The sequence below is a fragment of the Dipodomys merriami genome, unplaced genomic scaffold (genome assembly GCF_024711535.1).
Source record: "Dipodomys merriami isolate MVZ:Mamm:240054 unplaced genomic scaffold, mDipMer1.0.p SCAF_1, whole genome shotgun sequence".
In the NCBI taxonomy this organism is placed as follows: domain Eukaryota; kingdom Metazoa; phylum Chordata; class Mammalia; order Rodentia; family Heteromyidae; genus Dipodomys; species Dipodomys merriami.
Genome location: NW_027202270.1, coordinates 17615541 through 17627982, shown reverse-complemented (window position 1 = coordinate 17627982; position 12442 = coordinate 17615541).

The following is a 12442-nucleotide window of genomic DNA, read 5'->3' as shown; positions in this document are numbered from 1 at the left end:
GGCTATATCAGTAGCAAACCAGTCACCCAGGGACAAGGAACTCTGTACTTTTGTTATTCTCTGTTCACTGTCCTCCCTCTCCTTAACCTAGGATTACCACTGACACCCCAGGAAGGAGTCAGCTGCCCAGGCTCCGATCTAGCTGGAGGGTAGGGGGGGCAGGGACAGACAGAGGGAAGCCAAGGACAATGTCACTTCATCATGGGTCAGGATGAGACTGACAGTCTCCCCAGTGGCTCCAGGAGAGCAAACAAGAAGAGACACAGGGAGCAGACAGGCTATGACCCCTGCTGTCCCTGAGCCTCCCTCTCAGAAAGCCATGCTCCCCTTTGGAGCTCTGGGGAGCCCCAAGCCCTGGTACAGCCATGTACCACTGCTCTGGATGTTCAGTGCCCAAAGGTGTAGGCAAACCATGAATGGGGACTTAACTCCCGCTCACACCCCACTCAGCAGATCCTGGTGTGGCATACCCAAGTCCACAGCACGGAGAGTTTCCGCTTAGTGCCCACCAAGGTACCACATGAGTTGAGTGTCATTACCCTGATACTTCCCTCACACACAACATCCCCTGAGCCTGAAGTGGCCCCCTGATGTTCCCCAAAATCTGGGTGCTCCCTGAGAGGGAAGGAAGAGCTCCAGTCAGGCCCTGTCCGAGCCTCAGTTTCCCCAGATGACAAAGGAAAAAACATACATCACTCACTCCCCTCCTTTCCCACCCCTCTACAAGCGCCCAGGGTGGGGACAGTGTCTGGATCCAATCCCAATCATTTTTAATAAGATCCTTTCCAGAGCTCAGCTCTGTAATCTTGATCTCTTCCCCAGCTCTAATTTCCTGCCTGACTCAGGCCCCTGCAAGGAGAGAGGAGGCAGCTGCAGCTGCTGATCCAGCCCCTCACTCCAGCCCCTAGCTCCAGCCCCGGCCCTAGAGGAGGGAGAAAGTGGAGCCAAAATGGTTGAATCTTCCCTTGCCTCTGCAAATGAGGACAAGACATTGCTAGGCAGCCTGGGGTCCACTGACCTGGTCCTGAGTGGCCATTTCCCATTGGAGAGGGCTTTTTCCCAAATCTGAAAATCCAGTCTCCACAGCATCTGAACTCAGAGCCCACTGGACTGTGGATGGGACGCCAACCCTGCGTTCCACAGCTGCAGTGCCGGCCTCCCAGCCAATCCCTGGGGATGATGCATCTTGCTGGAAGATTTTAATGCAAACCCAGGGTGACTGGAGCTAAAGCCTGCTGGCACCTTTCCCCACTGCGGACTTGCAGAGAGGGAAACTGAGGCTCAAGGGCAACAACACCTGCAAGGAGGAACTCCCAGTGGGGTATGAGGATCCTTTCTACCTATTTGAATAGATACCAGGAGAAATCTATCTTAAGCCAACCTGAAGGTCTGCAAAAGAGAGATCTCAGCTGAAATGGGACAGCTAATATTAAGGGAAATATCCCCAATTTTTACTGAATCCCTACTGTAGAAGAGGCCCACTGTTCATTACCTTTAACGCACTAATTCATTTAAGGCAACAATCCAATGGGATCCATGTTTTTATTAGCCCCATTTTACAGATGAGAAAATTAACACAGACCAGACTATGTAACTCACCCAGATCTACAACTAGTAAGTGGGAGAACTCTAGTCCAAAGTCAGGCTAGGGAACATCATAGCTGACACTTTTAACCAATATAGTATAATTGCGCACTCCCTCCCCCCCCAAAAAAAATATCTGGGTCCTATCTGGCTCTCCAAGGGAGTAGAGAATGGACCAGAAAGCTAGGAATCCCAGTAATTCCTCCTCTCACCAGAGGCTCCTGGGGGTTCTAGGTCATGTTCTTGGGGCCCCGTTACCTCCCCAAAGGAGAAATTAAGGTAAACCCCCGTCTTACCAGTTCTGTGCTCTGTGGCAATGCCTCCACCCTACCCATCCTGAAGGCCCTGAGCAGGGGAGGATGCCTGAGAGAAAGCCGCTCACCTGGGACACCCCTCTTATAACCAAGTCTCCACCAGATCTCTCCTGCCCCGCCACCCCTGCTGCTGCTTCCTGGGGTTGGAGCTGACCCCCATCCTCTCCTTGTCCAGTTCCCTGTCCTGCATTCTCCACAACAAATGGAAAGACAGTTCTGAAGCCCATGGACTTCACTCTGGGGTCTCTGGGGATAGGGAAGGGTGCGTTTCCAAGAATACACATTCTCTTCACACACACACACACACACACACACACACACACACACACACACACACACACACACACACACACACACACACACACACACCAGAAATTTGAGATGAATGTTTAAAACCCCCCAAAACATTCCTCTATACTCAAATCTCCCCAAGACTTCAGATGCTAGTCTGCAGACTTTGAATTCAAATCTAAGATGCTGAGAGCCAGCGTTGGAAGTTGGGGGGGGGGGTGGGAGGAAAGGTTGGCAGTTACCCCTCTTCGCCCTTCTCCACCCACCCCTCCCCACCCCTCCCAGGTCCGCGCAGCCCAGGCAGGGCTCCTCAGGAATTCCCTGATGCTAGTGCAAGCCAGGCTGACAACCGGCCAAGATGCTGTGTCCCGGGAAGGGGGAGGAATGGGTGGATGATCCATGGAATGCCAAGGAGATCCGAGAGCCCCGGGATGTGGGGAAGCAGGTTGGAAGGGTGGAGGCGGCCGGAGGTGTGGCAGATGGGGTTTACCTGGCTGCGGAGGCAGAGGCGCAGGGGCAGGAGGCAGGAGAGAAAGTACTTGCCCCATCGGATCACACAGGAGAAGCACCAGCTCAGCCGAGTCATATTGCCCCGCCTCGTCCCCCCAGAGAGGGTGGCCGATGCCCAAGGGTCCGGAGAGAAGGATCAGCGCGAAGTTGGGGACGGAGTGGGGTGCGATAGGAGAGCGTCCGGCCCCCCGGGTCTCCCCAAGGCTTCAGTCCAGAGACCGGCAGCCTGGTCGCCCAGGTTCCCTAGCAGGAAGAGCCGCCGGGCAGCGGACCCTGGGCTCGGCTCAGACCGGGTTCCGTGCGCCCAGAGTCCCTGGGACGCGCGCGGGGCGGCAGGGCACCTGGCTCTCTCCTCCCTCCCCTCGGCGCTGGTGTGCCAGCCTCCAGCCTCCAGCCTCCCTGGCCAGCTTCCCCGGCAACTTGTGAAGCAGAGGAGCTGCGTGGAGAGGCGGCGGCCGGCGTGGGCGTGGGGAGCCCGGGCGGCGGCATGGTGCTCCACGCTGCGGGTGAGTGTGCGCCTGTGCGCGTGTGTGCGTGCGTGGATCCTCTCCAGACCCATATTGCTCCCCAGCGCATAATGTGATTCAACAGGGACCTCCGGGCTTCCACCACCAAAGCAGAAACCTCCTTGCTGCAGGATTTATTCCTGGGGACCTGGACACAGCCTGGAGAAGCGGCCTCCCCACCCCCCTTGGCCACACCCCAACTCCTCCGCAGGGATCCCCCTCCAGCTAAAGCTCGGAGAATTCAAAGCACCCAACAGGTTGGAAAGGACTGTGTGGAGAATCAAGCACCGAGCGAGCGGAGCACAGCAGCAGGTGCCGCCCAGAAAGGACTACTTCTGGGGTGCAGGACCATCTTCCCGTGGCCCCCCCTCCCTGCCCATCAATGCCCCCCACCCCCACAGCCCTTCGCTGCCCACACCCTGCTCAGGTGAACAGCACCGAGGGTCCTCTCAGAAATGCTTTGGGGGACTGGAGCTAGCAAGGGGGAAGAAAAAGGGGAAGGGAACACGCTGAACTTTAAAGGGTGGAGAAACAGAGGCAGACAAAGGCAGAGCAAGCCAGGCTAGGACCCTGGAACGGACCCCAGGAAGGCTGGCTGCACCCCTGGTCGGAGGCTGCCGAGAAACCGGGAGGGCAGACCGCCAAGCCGGGAGAGAAAAGGGGCGGGAGCAGGCATGGGGCCTCAGCCACACCAACAGGCCGCTTGGGGCGCCGCCAGACCCCGGTCCCCACCCCCACTGCCTGGGGTTTCCCTCAGCTCTCTCTGGGCCATTTTTCCTGGTGATATATCTCTGGCAGGCTAAGGCCCTTCAAGGGTCTAGCTAGCTCAGCCCTGCCCCCATTCTCTGCCCAGGCCCAGCATGGAGGACACTGCACAGGAACAGAAGGAGGTAGAGCAATGAGGGAAAAGGGAGAGGTCCCTGATAGCGTTTGGATACAGAGGAGGAAAGACAGGTGTCAGGGTCACCAGCCCTTAACAGGCCCCATGATCTTACCCCACCAATGACAACACCACAGAACACTCTGGATGAAAGCTGGTGCAGTATGGGGAAATAGCTGGTGGAGCTTGGGGAAGTAGCTGGAGAGATCGTGCCTGTCCTTAACAGGAAGACCTTTGTCTGGACCCATCACACCTAGGGATGTGCCCCGTACTGTCAAATCTTCCAGGCTTGAGATGGGGAAGGGGGGAGTCACACACACACACACACACACACACACACACACACACACACACACACACACACACACACACACACACACACACACACCCCTTGGGACCAGAAGAAAGAGACTGAAGTGAACAGCATGTGAAATAAAGTTGAGTTGAAAGGGATCACTTGTTGCAAAAAAAATTTTTTGTTGGTTGTGGGACTTGAACTCTGGGCCTGGGCGCTGTCCCTCAGCTCTTCAGCTAAAGGTGAGCGCTCTACCACTTGAGCCACAACGCCAGGTCTGGTTTTTTGGTGGTTAATTGGAGATAAGAGTCTCATAGACTGGGCTGGGAAGATGGCTCAGTGGTAGGGCGCTTGCCTTGCATGCCTGAGGCCCTGGGTTCGATTCCTCAGCACCACATAAGCAAAAAGAAAAAAGCTGGCAGTGGTGTTGTGGCTCAAGTGGTAGAGTGCTAGCCTTGAGCTGAAGAGCTGAGGGACAGCGCCCAGGCCCAGAGTTCATGCCCCACGACTGGACCCAAAAAAAAAAAAAAAAGAGTCTCACAGACTTGGCTATCCTGGCTGGCTTTGAACCGTGATCCTCTGATCTCAGCCTCCTTAGTATCTAGGATTACAGGCGTGAGCCCAGCACCCAGCTCACTTGTTGAATGTAAAAGCTGGAGGATATTCCCTAGATAAGATTGCTGGACGTGTGGTTTTGTCTAGCCTGAGGAAGGAAGACAAGATGGATCCATCTTTGAAAGATTTACAAAGTCTTCTCTATCTTAAAGCATTTAAACACACACACACACACACACACACACACACACACACACAAAAACCACACAAATCTGGAAGGGAGGAGGGAAGGTGGAAGGGCAAGAATCAATCTAGCCTCATGGAGAGACCTTCAAAGACAGAGCCTTGCATTTTCAGTCAATTCCCAGCAGGAGGTGCCCTAGGCCAAAGGTCAGATGACTGCCTAGGGTGTGACCCCAGCTTGCCCCTCATACTCTGGTCCTGTTATACCCCAGGTAACTTCATGCCAGGTCAATATCATACTGTCTTTAGCTCTCTGTTCTGTTTCCATTTCTAGAGGTCAGGATCCTAAGAACAACAGCTATACTCTCCAGCAGCCATTCTAGAACCTCCTGGAAGGTTCTAGATTGAACCTAATTTCACCAAAACTCATGAGGAGGGGGACAGATAGTGAGAGACTCACAATCAATTCCAAAATGTCTCCTGCCCTTCTTGAGTTAGGCTTTTTCCCGTAGAACACCTACAGCACCAGAAAAGTGCATCTAGCCTGTGGTAGAGGCTTGCTATGTTATCCTTTTTCCTTCCCGGCCACTAAGCCTTAGAGACAGAGATGTGCAATCTCATGGAGGGCTGGAGTTTGATGGGGAACCATGGGTTGGAAGGAGGATTGGGTGAACCTGGTAGATTCTTTCAGAGACCTCATGGCCACCCACAGCAGCACCCCAGGCGCTCACAGCTTCCTCCTTAGTGTTAGGCACCATCTAGGGAGTAACAATCTTGGTAACCTGGTCCTCTGAGGACTCTGTCCCCCTGTGCACCACCAGCCCCTACCACCCCCAGCAAGAGTCTAGATAGACATGCATGGCTATGTTACACGTCTGGCCAGAACTGCGAGGAGTAGAAACTTCTTTCCCCACACATCCCACCACTCATGTTCACATGGTCAAGGTTTGGATTCCAGACACAAGCCAGAGAGCACAACCTGGTCTACAGCCAGGCAGGATGGAGGCTGTGTGCAGAGAGAGAGTCCTCCTCCCTCCAGGGTCATAGCCATGAAGGTTCACACACACACACACACACACACACACACACACACACAAAGATGCTGGAGAACAGGTAAACTTCCCAGAGGGGCAAGCACAGGTGTTGGCAAACAAGACAGCAGGTCATGGCTCACTGGTCCCATGGGACATCCGACAGCAGGAAAGTTCCCCCCCAGGCCCAGGGTAGGCACAGAGCCTCCTCTGTCCCAGCCCCTGAGGGCTATAGTGGCCCTGCCTGGTTTTGTCTGCAGGGGACAAAGGCAGCTCCTGTTAGGGGAGAAACCCTTGGGTATCTGATCAAGGCTCCAGGTCTGGTTTTCACACCCAGAGAGAGATGCCCAGAGACGGCTCCCCTGGCACCTCCCAGCCCTTCCCCAGTGCAGGACACCCCATCCCCCTGTGGCTCCAGGGGGGAGCTCTGTCTTAAGGGAAGTCTTCCAAGCCCTGACGTCCCCCACACCAAGGATAGGTCTCACCAGCTGGACTCATAAGTAAACTGCACAACAAACACAAGAATAGGAAGGTGGCTCAGTGGTAGAGCGCTTGCCTTGCATGCATAAGGCCTTGGGTTCGATTCCTCAGCACCACATAAGCAAAAAGAAAAAAGCCAGAAGTGGCACTGTGGCTCAAGTGGTAGAGCGCTAGCCTTGAGCTGAAGAGCTGAGGGACAGCGCCCAGGCCCAGAGTTCAGGCCCCACGACTGGACCCCCCCCCCAAAAAAAAAGAACAGGAACCGCAGCAGTCCACAGTCTCCAGGCCTCTCTCCAACACCTCAGAGCAGATTCCTACATGGCTGGGCCACACCTCCTATGCCTCCAGTGGTACCAGGCTAGGCCTCCTCTGCCCACCTCACTAAAGTACTTTGATTTCCTGTGGCTAGTCTCTCTGTGGGACAATGATAGTATGTCCATTTCTGCACAAGGGGCCCCGTAACAATTCCGAAATAGCTCCCCAATACCCAGTCGTGATTCTAGTTATCAGATGGTTCCCTCTACCCCCCAGGTACAGAGGACACTGGGAGGTAAAGCCAGAGTCATTCAGATACCCAGTACCCCCCTCCCCCCCCCTTCCTGGTTCATCACTTGTCTGCAGCACAACGTGGCAGCCAGAAAAGTGGTAGAGATGCTCCTGGGGGTGACTCCATCAGTCTTCTTTCTGCCTTCACCACTATGAACCCAGACCTCTGATCTCTGACAGGCAGGAAGTTCCTCTTGATACCTAACCTCTTATCCTGGTCTCAAATTCCAGACCGTTTCCTCAGTCTGCCTTCCTGAGGGAAGGAGAATAGCTCAGCCCGCAGTTGCTCCCTTCTGCACACACACAATAAATGCCTTCAGACACTGGAGGCTCATTATTCAAGCCCCTCACCCTCCCCACCCCCACGGCCCTATTCTCCCTGGCAGCTGAGAATCCCCATTCCTCTGGGCCCCTTTCCAAATGACTTCCATCACCACCATGATAAACGGAGGGTTGGGGGAGGGCTGGGGACAAGCCTGGTGTAGATGGTGGGTATTGATCCACCAGGGAGCCCCGTGGTCAGGGGGTGGAGAGGGACGGATAGGAGCTCCTCCAAGGTCATCCTGGTCATCCTTCGGTCCCTAGGGTATTGGTAACATAGCCCAGCATGGAGACTGCAGGCAGGCCTGGATGCAGGGCTGCTGGGTTGAAGCCCAGGCTCCAGCAATGAGATTACAGCAGGGACTGTCTAATTGATTCTGATGGAACTAGGAGAGAGAAGGAGATGAATGGAGGAGAGGAGGAAGGGAGGGGAAGGGAGAGAGAGGAGATGGGGAGAGAGAAAGAGGATGGGGGAAAGCACAGGGAAGGCAGGTCTGGGAAGCCCAGCTACGTCAGCAGTCAGCACTGGATTCCCACCCTTCTACTCAGCCTCTTCCCTTCCTATGCAACCAGCCTATTGGCTGCTCTGCCCCTAAACTAGGCAGAGAGGGCAGCTGACTATAGGTGTAGAACACACAGCAGATGGAGCATAGATCTACAGCCATGGGCCCAGAACCAGGATGACACAGAAAGGCAAAGATGGACACAGTGACTGGCAGACAGCTAGAAACAGTAGGAGGGAGGGACGGGAACAAGCAGGCAGCAAAGACCATCAGATTCCACCCCTCCTACTTATCCACATCCCCATCCTTCCAATCCTGTCTTAGCCAGAGGCCACCCCACCCCTCTCCAGCCCTATTGTCTCATTGGGCTCCTCTCCTGAGCTGCTTCCAGACTATTGTTTCTACCATATGAGGAGGGAGTCACATAGGAGTCGAGGGCTTTCCCACTGCCCTCACAGCCCTCAGCCTGTGCTGTACACATGCCCCGAGACCCATGGACAAGAGGAACAACTGCAAGACAGAGGAAGATGGGAGGAAGGAAAGGGAACCTCCCAGAGAGATGATTCAAGGTAAGAGGGGGTAGGAGGGTCCTGAGATACTGTGTCAGAGACAGAAGAAGTGAGGGCCAGGGCACACAGCTGGAATCGCGGGTACTCAGGAGGCCAAGGTAGGAGGCTCAGGTCTGAAGTCAGCCTAGGCCAAAATCATAGAGAGAGATCCTATCTGAAAAAAACAAACTAAAAGAAAAAGGACTAAGATATGGCTCCAGTGATGTGCCAGTCTGAATGCAGAGAAAGGGACAGGCAAGGAAGAAGAGCTGAGGCAAACAGAGCAAAAGGAATCGGGAAGAAGGTGGCTGTCACCAGGCACTGGTGGCTCATGCCTGTAATCCTAGCAGGTGCACAACAAGCTCCTCAGGAAACCCACGCCCACCACACGATCCGCCCACCACTCCTTCCACAGAAGCAGGATCGATGGCATCTTAGTGTCCTGACCCCCGTGCTAAAGTCCCAAACTTGGACCCAGCTTCCGGCACATTCTATTCTCATTCACTGGTAGCTTAGGGCACCAGAGGGGAAGATTTCTCCAGCCTTTTCACAGCAGATCTCTATATAGAAACACTTGGGGCACAGCCCCTGTGGGAGCCTCGTGGTTCTTATCTATGAAATGGGCACTGGTGTATTTGCCAGGAGGAAACCAGAAAACCTCTCTAGCAGAATCTTCAGCCTGTGTGCCCAGGCTCTGCCTCCCAAACATCACCTCCATCATCCCTCCTTCCCCTCTCAGAGAGAAGAACAAAGTATCAAATCCACAAAGAAACCATGGTCCAATCCTGGCCCTGATACAGACTGTATGACGTTGGGGTCCCTGTTCTGAGCCTGCAATCCTAACCTCATGGGGTATGTGCAGTAAATTAAATGTGGAAATGCCTGCCACCACCCTGCCTACTGCCTGCCACCCTAGCCCTTGGGACTGACAAGCAGCCCCAGTCTGCAGGACTAGAGGGGTTCCTCGGGTCTGCTCCTGCCAGCTTCACACCGCTCATCTCAGCAGACTACTTTCAGCCGGAGCACTGTGTCTGGAACAGGCAGTTCACACCGGAGCCAGGCACAGACACCACAGTGGGATGCCAAAACAGCACCGGTAGGAGACGGTAAAGTGGGTCAGGGGAGACGTAGAACAGGCAGGGACTGGAAGAGGAATCAGAGGGCGCCTCTCAATCAGAAGAGGGAGGAAGAATGATGAAGAGATGAAAAGAAATGTCCTAAGACCGTGGTGATGAGGAGTGGGAGTCTGAGACAAGGAAGAGCAGAAGTGGGGAGAGCTGGGTACACCCAGGAGGAGAAAGGCAGGTGCTAAAGGAACTTCCTGGTCATTTGGACCCCCAAAGGATGGATGGTGTTGGCATGCAACCCAGAGGCAGAAAAGCAGGCAAATGAGCTGCTTGCCAGGGGACCCTTTGCCTCTATGACCTTGGCTAGAGGAGTTAACAATCTGAGGCTACCCTGATCCTCCTGTACTGAGCCCCAGTCCCTGGAGGAGGCCTCCTCTCCCTGCAGGGAACAGGCTTCCCCCACGGTGGGGTCTCCCTAGAATGCTTTGCACCTTCCCCTCTCCCACTCCAGATACTCTCTTCCTGCACAGGACATACTGTTAGCCTTCTAGAAGGAAAGCCCGACCTCCTAGGGATAGGTTTCTGTGGATGAAGAGAACAAGTCCCAAAGACATGAGGAGCATGCATGCCCAAGTATACTGTTCACCTGAGTGGAGCAGGTGGCCTTGGGGCTCTTCCAAGTCAGGAAGTCCCTCCTCTGGCTTCGCAGCCCTGATGGCAGGGAAAGTACCTCTTAATGTCTGACCTGCCCTTTGGCTGTTCTCATGGTGGCTTTGGTCGCCATACTAGAGCTAGGAAGAAGAGAGTAGGGAACTCTGCACCAGAGGCCCAGACCCTCCATCTGGCTGCCCCCTGCCACACCCACTCTCTCACAGGTGAAGGACACCACGGTCAGGGTCCACCAAGCAGATTCTTCTGGATGGTACAGGCTGATTGAACACACATGTGCTTTGCTCCCTTTCAAAATCCCACCAAAGCAGCCATCAAGGCCTCTCCCCCCCTTTCTTCCTCTCTCCCCCTCTCTTACCCACCCTCCATCCCTCCCTTCCTCTTTTCATATTTATATATATATATAGTCAGGTGCCAGTGATTCATGCCTGTAACCCTTGCTATTTAAGAGGCTGAGAGCTGAGGATCATGATTTGAAGCCAGCCAGCCCTGTCAGAAAAGTGTGTGAGATTCTTGCCTGCAATTAACCAGCAAAAAAGCAAAAAATGTAACTGTGGCTCAAGTGGTAGAGCCCAGCCTTGAGTGAATAAGCCAAGCAAAAGCAGAGAAGCCTAGAGTTCAAGCACCAATACCGGCACCAAAATAAATCAATACATAATTTAATTAATTATAAAACCCTAGAGGAGGGTAAAAGGAGAGAGGAAATGAGCCAGAGAGGCGCAGGTCTGGCAGGGAGGACCAGCAATCTCATTGCCACTGCAGAACCACTGAAATGCTTGCATTCCAGAGGGAAGTGGCTGACATCTGCCACCCCCAGGCTCCAGGCTTCCCCACTAGACAAGGCAAAAGTTCACACCGGGCCCAGCATAGGGCCTCAGGCTCCACATGGCCTTCTAGGCTGAGATCACTTGTTCAACATTATTGTCTCTGGCAAGGGTCAAGATTCTAGGAGCTGGACAGTGATGGGACATTGGAATCCTACGCCAAGGAATGCAGGCCTCTGAGCAACTGGGGGACAGCCAGGGAACAGCTGGGCTCACAGCCTTGTGCCCCCAAGCCTCAGGACCTGCACTATACATGCACCCACAATGGGGGCTGGTCATGGGCCTGAAACAGGCACATTGGAAGGCATCTAGAGTGACATCTAAGGGCTCCAGGTCCCTCCAGATTCCTAGGAAGACAATATATCCCCACAGTAAAGGAAGGGCTGGGCCTATGGAGCCCAGACACAGCTGAAGGCCAGTATGTATTTGTTGAATGTAAGTGGCCATGCCCCAGCAGAGAAGTGAGGACTTCTGGGGGGGGGTAGGTGGGAGGGTCCTAGCAAGCCCAAGAGGAGAGCCCCAAAGATACTGACCAGAGATTAGAGCAGCCCAGCCCAACAAGGGAGAACAAGTTATCTGTTCTGTTCTATCTCTGCTTAAAATGCCGAGCCAAAAACTAGGCTCCAAGTGAAAAGAACCTCCAGCTGGACCCCAGTGGCTCACACCTGTAATCCTAGCTACTCAGGAGTCTGAGACCTGAGGATCACAGTTCAAAGCCAGCCCGGGCTGGCTAAGAGCCACTTATCTCTAAGAGCCTCTTATCTCTACCTAATCACCAAAAAAAAAAAAAAAAAAGACTGAAGTGAAGCTGTGGCTCAAGTGGTAGAGCACTAGTCTTGAGAGAAAAAGCTAAGGGACAGCATCAAGGTCTCAAGTTCAAACCCAGGACCAGCACAAAATAAAGGGACTCCAGAAATCCCGAAGGTTTGGGGGAATATTAAGGCTTCAGAGTCCTAGCAGAGCCCTGAGTGAGCTTGGGCCTGGAACCCGCTCTGCCTTCCTGGCCACCCTGGTGTCTTCCCCAGGGGCTCAGCAGGGCCCTCAGGTCCTAGAACTCCCAATGGAAGTCTCAAAGGAACTGGGAGACCGGCAATGGAATGGAGGTTGGGACAGGATAGCATGCCAGGGCCCCGATGAAAGAAACTGAGAGAAATGGGACCTGAGGCTAAAAAGAGTGGGGGCCACTGGCCAGGTGAGCCTACCAAAGGTCCGCTGGGACTGTCACCCACTGTCCCAGGAGCATTTGCTCCATGGCGGAAGCCTCATTCTCTCCTGAAAAAGCCGCCTCAGGCCAGAGGAGCTCTCAGTGCCTCGTCTGCAGGCCACGCCTGGGCA